Genomic DNA, 9,464 nt, shown 5'->3' on the forward strand with positions numbered 1-9,464 from the left:
ATAGTGTGAATAATAATATTGAACAACCCACTTCGATGACTAGTACAAAGTTAGTGGAATCCCGAAATAATAAGGGATGTTCAAGATGTGGTAAGAATCATAGCGGTCCATGCTTGATGAGGACCGGAATCTGTTACGGATGTGGTAGGTACGGCCATATTCGTAAGAATTGTTATGTTTTTCAGAAGAAAACCAGAGAGATCCAGGAGCAGTTCCAGTGGGAGATGGATAGAGGCTTAAGCTCTGGAAGCAACAATGTATTACCAGAACTGACAGTAGATCAAGAATGGGCACGAGCGGCTAAAAAGGATATTCCTCGGTAAATAGTAATAGAATTCGAGGAATAACCTGCACTTGAATCCAATCATGTAAAATCTTACAAGTTTTGTATTTTCTGCAAAGAAATTGGCCATGTGCAGAAAGATGCCCGTGGAGAGACGAGTGAATGCGAATTAACTTTTAAAAACTATATCTATATGACAGGAAGTAGATAGAAAACTGTGAAGACTAAAGTTAGCTAGTGATGTAAATAGGTTAATGAACTATGTATATAAATAAAAGTAGTATGTTTTGTTGATAATATATGTTTAATTTATATGTGATTGGTTGTAGATAAAATGCTGAGAAGTGGGAAACGTAGAACTGGGCAACCCTCTGGAAATGAAAGTGAAAGTGCCTCAAGTCATCCGAGAGAAAAGACAAGGGAAGAAGAACAAATGGATAAATTCACCCAAAGACTCCAAGAGAGTTTGGGGAATATACAACCTGATCCCGAGAAAAAATATGGGATAGAACGATTGAAATCGTTAGGAGACACAAACTTCGAAGGAACAAAAGACCCTGCAGATGCAGAAATCTGGATGAATCAGTTAGAAAAATGTTTTGGGGTAATGAGATGCCCTAAAAATAGAAAGGTGAGTCTTGGAACATTCTTACTACAAAAACAAGCTGAAGACTGGTGGAAATTACTGAAGAATAGAAGAGGAGACCAAGAAGAAATATGTTGGAAAGAATTTCGAGAAGCATTTTTCGAGAGATTTTATCCTCGATCGTTCCAAGATATGAAACAAGATGAGTTCCTACAGCTCATGCAGGGAAACATGACTATAGCAGAGTATGAATTAAAGTATACTGAGCTATCCAAGTATGCTTTAAACATAATTGTGGATGAAAAGGAGCGTTGTCGGAGGTTTGAATCAAGATTAAAACAGAGATTCGAACTCCTGTCACAGCAACCGCAAAGTGGGGAGAATTTTCAAAACTAGTAGAAGCCGCAATGAGAGTAGAAAAAAGTTGTCCATGAGTAGGTGGCAGAAGGAAGAACCAAGAAATTTTACTCCCAGGATAGAAAATAGAAGTGTATGGAAAAGAAGAGGAATTACAAATACTAAAGCAGACCCTGAACGAGAAAGCCAGATAAAGGAGTTAATGGCAAGTGTAAACCAAAAACCGAGATGCCCGATTTGTATTAAATATCAATGGAGAAAATGTTGGAAACAAACCCAAGAACGATCGCGTACATGTTTTAAGTGTGGTAACCCAGGACACTTTAAACGAGAATGTCCCCAGATGATGGATGCTGGAAATAAACAGCCGCCAAACAACCTATGAATGAAACCAACTACTGTCGAGGGAGGACGGACTGTTGGAGGAAGAAAAAAGGAAACAGGAAAAATGACGTTGGGACAATTATATGAGACAGCTCAAGTTAGGGAAGAAGATGTACCAGATGTGAGAAAAGGGAAAGAGAAAATCCTAGAGGACTAGGATAGAAGCTGTTATGTAATAAAACTTTTGTTGTAAAATAAGATTCGTTTAATTTCGAGGACGAAATTATATTTAAGGGGTGGTAAATGTAAGACCCTAATTTTAAATCCAGGATAGTGGGTTAATAAGAGAAGGACGAAATTCTAAGTAGTAAATGTTAAAGAAATATTACTAAAAGAAATATGTACTGGATCAAGAAAAAATGGTAAGTTTTGTTTATGCGTTAGTGCTAAGTTTCTAGAGGTTGTGTGGAAATGGAGAGGATCAAAAGGTGGGTAAGTGAAACAAATGTTTTGACTATGGACAGTGCATGTGAGGGCCTAAGTTGCGCTGAACGCAAGAGATGCGTGGATGGCTAGCCCTAAGGATGCGAGGGTGGCTGGCTCCAAGATTTGTTGATCATTGGACAGAAGGGGTTCGTGGGCAACGGCCGTAGGCTTGCACGCGTGAGTAGTTGATGCAAGGGCATGCACTGACGCAAAGGCAGGTGGGCATGCGAAGGTGCACAGGGTAAGCTAAGACGCGGGAAAGGAAGGCACTGGAAGGTGGCATGCATCGATGCCTAGCGCCCACGCCAAGCGCCCATGCGTCTATGCCAGCACCCATGCCAAGTGCCTATGCATCGATACGGCCGAGCAAGCCATGGTAAGTTGATGCGGCCAAGCGCTTAAACGTCAATACGGACCAAAGCATGTGGCGAAAGGGCTTGCGACAATGGAAGTATATGCCGATGGTCGAAGGCATGCGTCTATGATGCACGACAAAGCAATAGCATATGACAAAGCTATGCGTCGATGGCATGGGCCTATTGCTTGATAGTGGACGGCCAAGAACATGCGATGGTTAGGGCCACACTATGTGATAGTAGTAGATGTGTGGACGCATGGACAAAAGAAAAGCTGTGTGACGGAGGCCAAGGATGCGATGATCAAAGGTTGCGTTGACAAAAACCTCAAGAGAAGAAGGCACCATTCAAGTGAGCGTCCATGGGTATATTAAGTATTATGGATAAACATTATTAGCCACTAAGTAAATAAGGTGGCGGAAGAATATTTCATGAAAAAGTGACTCTTATCAATTTAAGTAGGAGGTGGAAGATGGAGATTACATGCAAAGTAAATAATTTTGCTGGAAAATCAAGGTTAATACAACTCAAAGCATTGCTGGAAGAGATTTGGTGTTGGCAGCTAAAAGAGGAGACATTTGTAGGTTGAGGTGTCACAAGGGGGAGAGCTCAGGGCAGCTATAAATAGAAGGGTCAGACGTGAACAGTTCACTCGTGCCATTTCCAAAATCTCAGTTTTAAGAGTCTATTTAGAGTATTAAGCTTAGGTACTCAGGCTGCCAAAATAATTAGAGTTCGAAAGAGTCACAGTTGCATCGATAAACTTGGAGACTCGCATGGATGCATAAGCTCGCCTAGCCCAACGCATCCATCGTAACACTGTGGCCAACCGTGCAACACAGTGCGCGCCTCACACTAGTCCAACGCGTCGACCGTGACGTTGCGTCCATTCATGCAACACAACACACGCCAGCCCAACGCTGCGGCCAACCATGCAACGCAGCACGCGCATCTCTTGCACAAGGCTGGACGCCTCAGCTACCTGCCAGTAACCTTGCATGCACGAGCCACAGTTAAAATAACCTCTTAAATGCTTATTGTGAGGTTTTGACAAAATTTTGGAGTAGGGAAAGCTGGTTCTTTTAATATAAAGAAGTATTTTGATTATTTTGACATTATTTAGTGATATAACAGTATTAATTGGGAATTTTCATTGAAATAGAGGAAATCTCAGGGAAATACTCTCAAAGTAAGTTCCAGTAAGAAATCTTGCAAATGGTGAGTGGTTATTAAGATTTATGCATTACTATATGTATAAATACATAGGTATGAACAAGATGCATGATTGTAATGTTATTATGCTTGCCATGATATTGTTTGTATAATTATTATTGAAACTGAGATTATGCCCGGAATATATAGTTAGCATGCTTGAAAGGGTGTTTGGCGGGAAAATATAGTCGGCTTCGATCGACGGAAAATGATAGTCGGTGACAACTAGCGGGAAATATAATCAAGCCACCTAAGCATAGCTATTTGGAAATAGTTGTCAATGTGCACATTGCCAGGAAAACAGGGTATAGAAAAATTTCCATGAAAGTTATTATCATTATTATATTCATATTATGGACATGTCAAGAATAGCATGTGGTTGGTGGAAAATGCTTGATTAAGATTATAAATGTGTATGCACAGGTTATAATGAAGTTGTTGATTATGTGATGATTTCCCAAAAATATATTTTTGTAATTAAAGATATTGTTATTTTAAAAAGGCACCACTCATTGGGCTTATTAGCTCACACTTTTCCAAATATTTTCCTTGATTCACCCCCTCCCCCCCAGGTTGCGAAGCGGAGCGTTCAGGGAAGAGTCATTCAACCACCGAACACTAGGACTTGGTAATCTTTCAAGGCATGGCTCGGATTGTGTAATAAGAAAAGTGTAGGAAAATTATACTACATGTATAAAATTTGTGTAGTTATTGTAGACATGTCAAGGTTTCGAATCTTAAATAGATAAAAAGTAAATGTTAAAAATTGTTTTAGAGTTATATTGATATGTCTTCATGCTCTCTTCTAAGTCTTGAGTTAAGGGTAGGGAGGGGGTGTGACAATACTGGAACAAAAAAGAAAACAAATAAAAAAACAAAATAATGCTCTAACAGAAATTTAACTAACGAAACGTAATGGCTTCCCTGAAAATGGCGCCATTTTGACAGACGAGACTTATGTCAGTAATAAGCCTCATACTTGGTCAAAAGAAAATTTGTAAATACCGAACTACTCCTATTATTACTAAGACGTAGAACCAGTGGAAAGTTCGAGTCAATCCGCAGGGAAGCACGATTTGTTTCATTAAGCCAATTTTCTAATTAGAGCAATAAATGTGGGATTTTGGTGTGGAAGAAAAAAACGAGAGAAAATGAAATAAAAGGATAAATGTAATCTAGGATAGGGGTCTATCTAATTTTTAGAGCAAGAGAGAATTTCTATGCGATTTATATCATGGAAATCACTAGTTAAACAAATATTTCATTCTATGCATGTACCACTACTAAATCGATTCGACTTAATTAATATCTGCAAATGCCGACAATCAATTAAATCAAAATCAATCAAGCGTCTTAATCATTAATTAAGATCGGAAAGATCATATTCTAATTAAACTATATGCTTTTCATTCTACTAGGTTCTTAGTGATCATATAGAATTAAAGATCATATGCATTTAGAATGAGGATTCAATTGCGTCAATTAAATATCAAGAAAAACCATATTCAATTAACCAAATTTTTCTTTAGCTCTAGATTAAACATGCATTACCAAGATTTAAGGTCAACCTATAAGTCTAAGCATTCACATCCAATCTTTTGCTACCGGGGTAAATTCAAGCATGGACGAACAGCGCGAGCTCGAAATTAACTAGCGAAAACATGCAATTATGATAGGGTCATCAGTCCAACACACAAATGCAAATCTGATTATACCACGACTCAAAGAAAACATAGAATTATAGAACATCAAATTTAATTACAGAATTTTCAAGAAATTAAACATAGGGCTATTGCTTAAAGAAATTAGATAGAAATTACCTCTTAATTCATAGAAATATTCGAGATAAACATATGATCCATTGATTACAACCCAAAATCAAAAGAAAAACTAACCTAAGGATATTAAGATTTGAAGGGAAAAGAAGAAGATTGAAGATTAACCTTGACCTCCATCAATTTGACCCCAAAATTCAGCATAAAGTTAGTCACCCTCTATTCTCTTCTTTTGACCTAACATCGAAGAGATATATTTATAATATAAATTAGAGGGTTACGATGCTAAGGACATCAATGCAACACTGCCCTATGTTATGGCCAAAGCAGATGCACATGCGAACGACATGGGAATCCCTACTCCAATCGCCAGCGTTGCAACGCTGTCCTGCACACCAACGTTCTGTCTTCTTGCGTCAGGCAAGCGTTGGACCAAGGCATGGGTTGAGCGTTGCGACGCTGAAGCAGGGGCATTTTGGTCTTTTTGCTCCTTTGAAGGTCAAATGGTCAAATCGACTACAATTTGCTTCAAATTAATCCTGTTCAACTCCAAGTACTCGGTTCTAACTTTTTATTGCTAGATACCTACAAAATAACACAATAAATACTTAAAATCCAATAAAAAAACTCGAATTATCTAGGAATAATCAACTATCAACCATTCAAAATGGTAATACAAAAACGATTATAACGACCAATTCAACTAGGAAACGATGACCATACTTTCAAGGAGGTGTTTTCATGACGGTTAGACATAGATCATAGAAGCCCTTTGTGAGTTAAACGAAAATACTGATTACTTTCATCTCATTCACGCTGATAAAGTTATCTTAACCACCCGTGTTGTTGATCAATCGCGACTGCTTTTCTTGAATAAAGGTTGGGTCACTGTTGGCAACTTTATGGTAGAATTTAAAAAATGGTCCCCTCAATTACATGCAAGTCCAAAATTTGTGCAAAGGTATGAGGGATGGTTGAAATTTAGAGGCAAACCCCTTCATGCTTGGAATTTGCATACATTCGAGCATATACCAGGCTTGTGGAGGTCTGATTGACATTGGTTTCAATACTTGAGGAAATTACTGTGGGTAATTAAAGCTAAGGATAATGACTGTGGGTTTATACCGGAAACTACTAAAATATGCACAGAAGAAAATGAAAAATTCATAGTGCATATGGTTGCTCCAACAAACGGGAGGTGGCTCACTGGACGACATCCAAACGTCCATGGATCCTTTTCTAGGTATGTTGCCGCTGGATTTGTAACTCTGACCAAAACTCTGAATCATTCTTTTTTCAAGTGGGAATTACAAGTGCTGCTCCTCATGCTTCGTCTGTTGCCAGCCGCAGTGAAGTGTTAAATTGCAATTTGGGGGAAGGCAAAGGAAGGGCAAAATGGTTGTTCAGAATGAACCAAAAGCTAATGATTAGGTTAGGCAGAAGTTCCCCAAAATGAGGGTTGGACTTGAAAAATGCAGAAGAAGACAAAGATAACCTTTCCTTCACCTAAAAATATTACTATTTTATTTTTCTGGAATATCTTGAAATTCTTGTCTGACACTACAAACAACCAAGTTTCCCTAGGATTTAGAGAAGTGCACTATATAAACTCTCTAACCCGAATGGCACCATTTTTTATTCACAAAACATTCTCTAATAATATTATTCTCCCTCTAGTCCGTGGATATAGCTAACACATTGTTAGTGAATCACGTATATCTGTGCGTCAATCTCTTTTATGTTTTCTGTATTATTTAATTGCTGATTTCATAACAAATTAGTATCAGATCCAATCATTAGGGTTTTTTGACATTTTGCATTTTTTCGATAATTAAAGATTCCTGGCATAAACGTAAAAATTAAAAAGAAAATCACCGAAAGGAACAGTTTGGTTTATGGCAGATCAAGATGCAATCCCTACTAAAACAACAGGGTTGTGAGCATCGTTGACTAGTAAGTCGAAGAAGGCTGACGTGGATGACAATGAATGGCAGACTCTTGAGAATAAGGCTTATTTGACGATCATACTATGTTTGGCCGATGACCTGTCATCATCGAGGTCACAGATGAAGAAATTGCTTCTGGTCTTTAGTTGAAGTTGGAAAGTGTACACATGATGAAATCTTTAACTAAGAAGTTTTTTCTGAAGAAACGTCTGTATCACCAATGTATGCAGGAAGGTACATCTCTCCAAGACCATTTTGATCAATTAAAAATAAAATCTTAGTAGATATGCGTAATGTAGAGATTGAGGTTGATGGTGAAGATGCTGCCTTAATTTTGTTTACTTTTTTGCCCCCATCGTATGAGACTTTCTTTGACTCGTATAATGGAGAGAAAGAAACTTTGACCTTAAAGATATAAAGTCCACGTTGCTTATAAGACAGGACCGTCAGAATGTAGTAAGTTCAGGTACAGATGACTAGGCACCTAGGTTAGCTACTACAGAGAGCAAGGGACATTGGAATTCCGGTAAGCAGAAGATGAACTAGAATCATAAATCTTCAATTTCTAAGGGTTCTAAGTCGAATGATGTTTGTTACTATTGTAAAGAAAGGGGTAGTAGAAAATTGAATGTCCTAAGATGAAAATGTATCAGGAAAAGAAGGAAAATAGTGACAAGAAGGAAACATCCACATTTGTTGCACAAGTTGAGATTGACCCTGAAGAAATCGAGATTAATTCTGAAGGTAAACTAGCTCTAGTTGTGAATTAACATTTATATTTTGATGATGTATGGGTTCTTGACTCTGGGGCATCTTATTATATGTGCCCAAATTAAGAGTGGATTTCGACTTATCAACAAATAGATTGAGAGAATGTTAGCCTAGCTAATGGTGTTGTGTGCAAGATAATTGGTATCGGCTCAGTGAAGAGACAAACACATGATGGAATTTCCTACACCTTAAACGAGGTTAGACTTTCCTACACCTTGAAAGAGTTTGATACCCTTTAATGTTCTCAATGGTTAGAGTAACAGTTTCAAAAGTAAAGGTGGAACAATGTATGTGTACAAGGGTTCTGAGGTAGTTATGAGAGGCATAAGATGTGGAATATTGTATTTCCTATTAGATTACACAATAATAAGTTATGTTGTTGTTGCATCGTCTGACATTCAAAAGATGATATGACTAAGTTGTGGCATATGAGACTTATGCAGTTGTCGGTCTTTAATTGAGTGTCTAACAATTAATGGATGTTGAATAATTTAATTAAATAAGTTTAATTAATTATTCAAGTACAATTGAAGCTTCGATCTACAGGTCCATGAGGACCCTCTGTAGCTCAACAAGAATTTAATGAGAATCAATTTTGGATTAATTTGAATTGTCCAAATTAATTGAGGAAATTAATTATATATGATATAATTAAAAAAATTTACTTTATTATATATGATATAATTATAGTAATTTATTTGATACATTACTTGAAAGGAAATAAATATTTGAATTTGATTCAAATATTAATTATGTGAATTAGATTCATATAATTAAGTTTAGTATAATAGGATTTATATTAAATATCCTGCATTGTTGAGAGAATGAAAACTATAAGTTATATTGTATTTGATAAAATAATAAACTATAGATTATGTGTTATATTTGATAGAAGATATAGTTTAATATATATTAGATGATAAGGTAGTTACGATGTAAATATATATTAATTAGTTTTTAAAATAATTTTTAATTTATTTTAAAAAAAATGTTTTTGGGAGGGAGTTGCAATTCCCTCTCCCTATTTTTCTCTATTAATGTGTGTGTGGTAGTGTCGAATGTGTGCTCTTCCAATTCCAAAAAGAAAAAAGTTTTCTCTGGAATAACACAATTTTCCTCTCAATCTCTTCCTCTCTTCCAAAAATCTAAGAGCTCACAACTCCTTAGTAATTCTCATCCCAAAAGAGAATACAAGAGGTTCTTATTGTGGTTGTGTTCATTTGGATCACTTTTCTATTTGTTATTGTTTGTGACAAAATCGGAGAAGGGAATTGGTTTTCGAGAAGAAAGGTTCTTCAAGGGTATGTCTTTTCTCACCCTAATTCTCTATTTTCTATTTATGATCGCATGCTATAAATTTTTTACTAT

The sequence above is a fragment of the Benincasa hispida genome, chromosome 5 (genome assembly GCF_009727055.1).
Source record: "Benincasa hispida cultivar B227 chromosome 5, ASM972705v1, whole genome shotgun sequence".
In the NCBI taxonomy this organism is placed as follows: domain Eukaryota; kingdom Viridiplantae; phylum Streptophyta; class Magnoliopsida; order Cucurbitales; family Cucurbitaceae; genus Benincasa; species Benincasa hispida.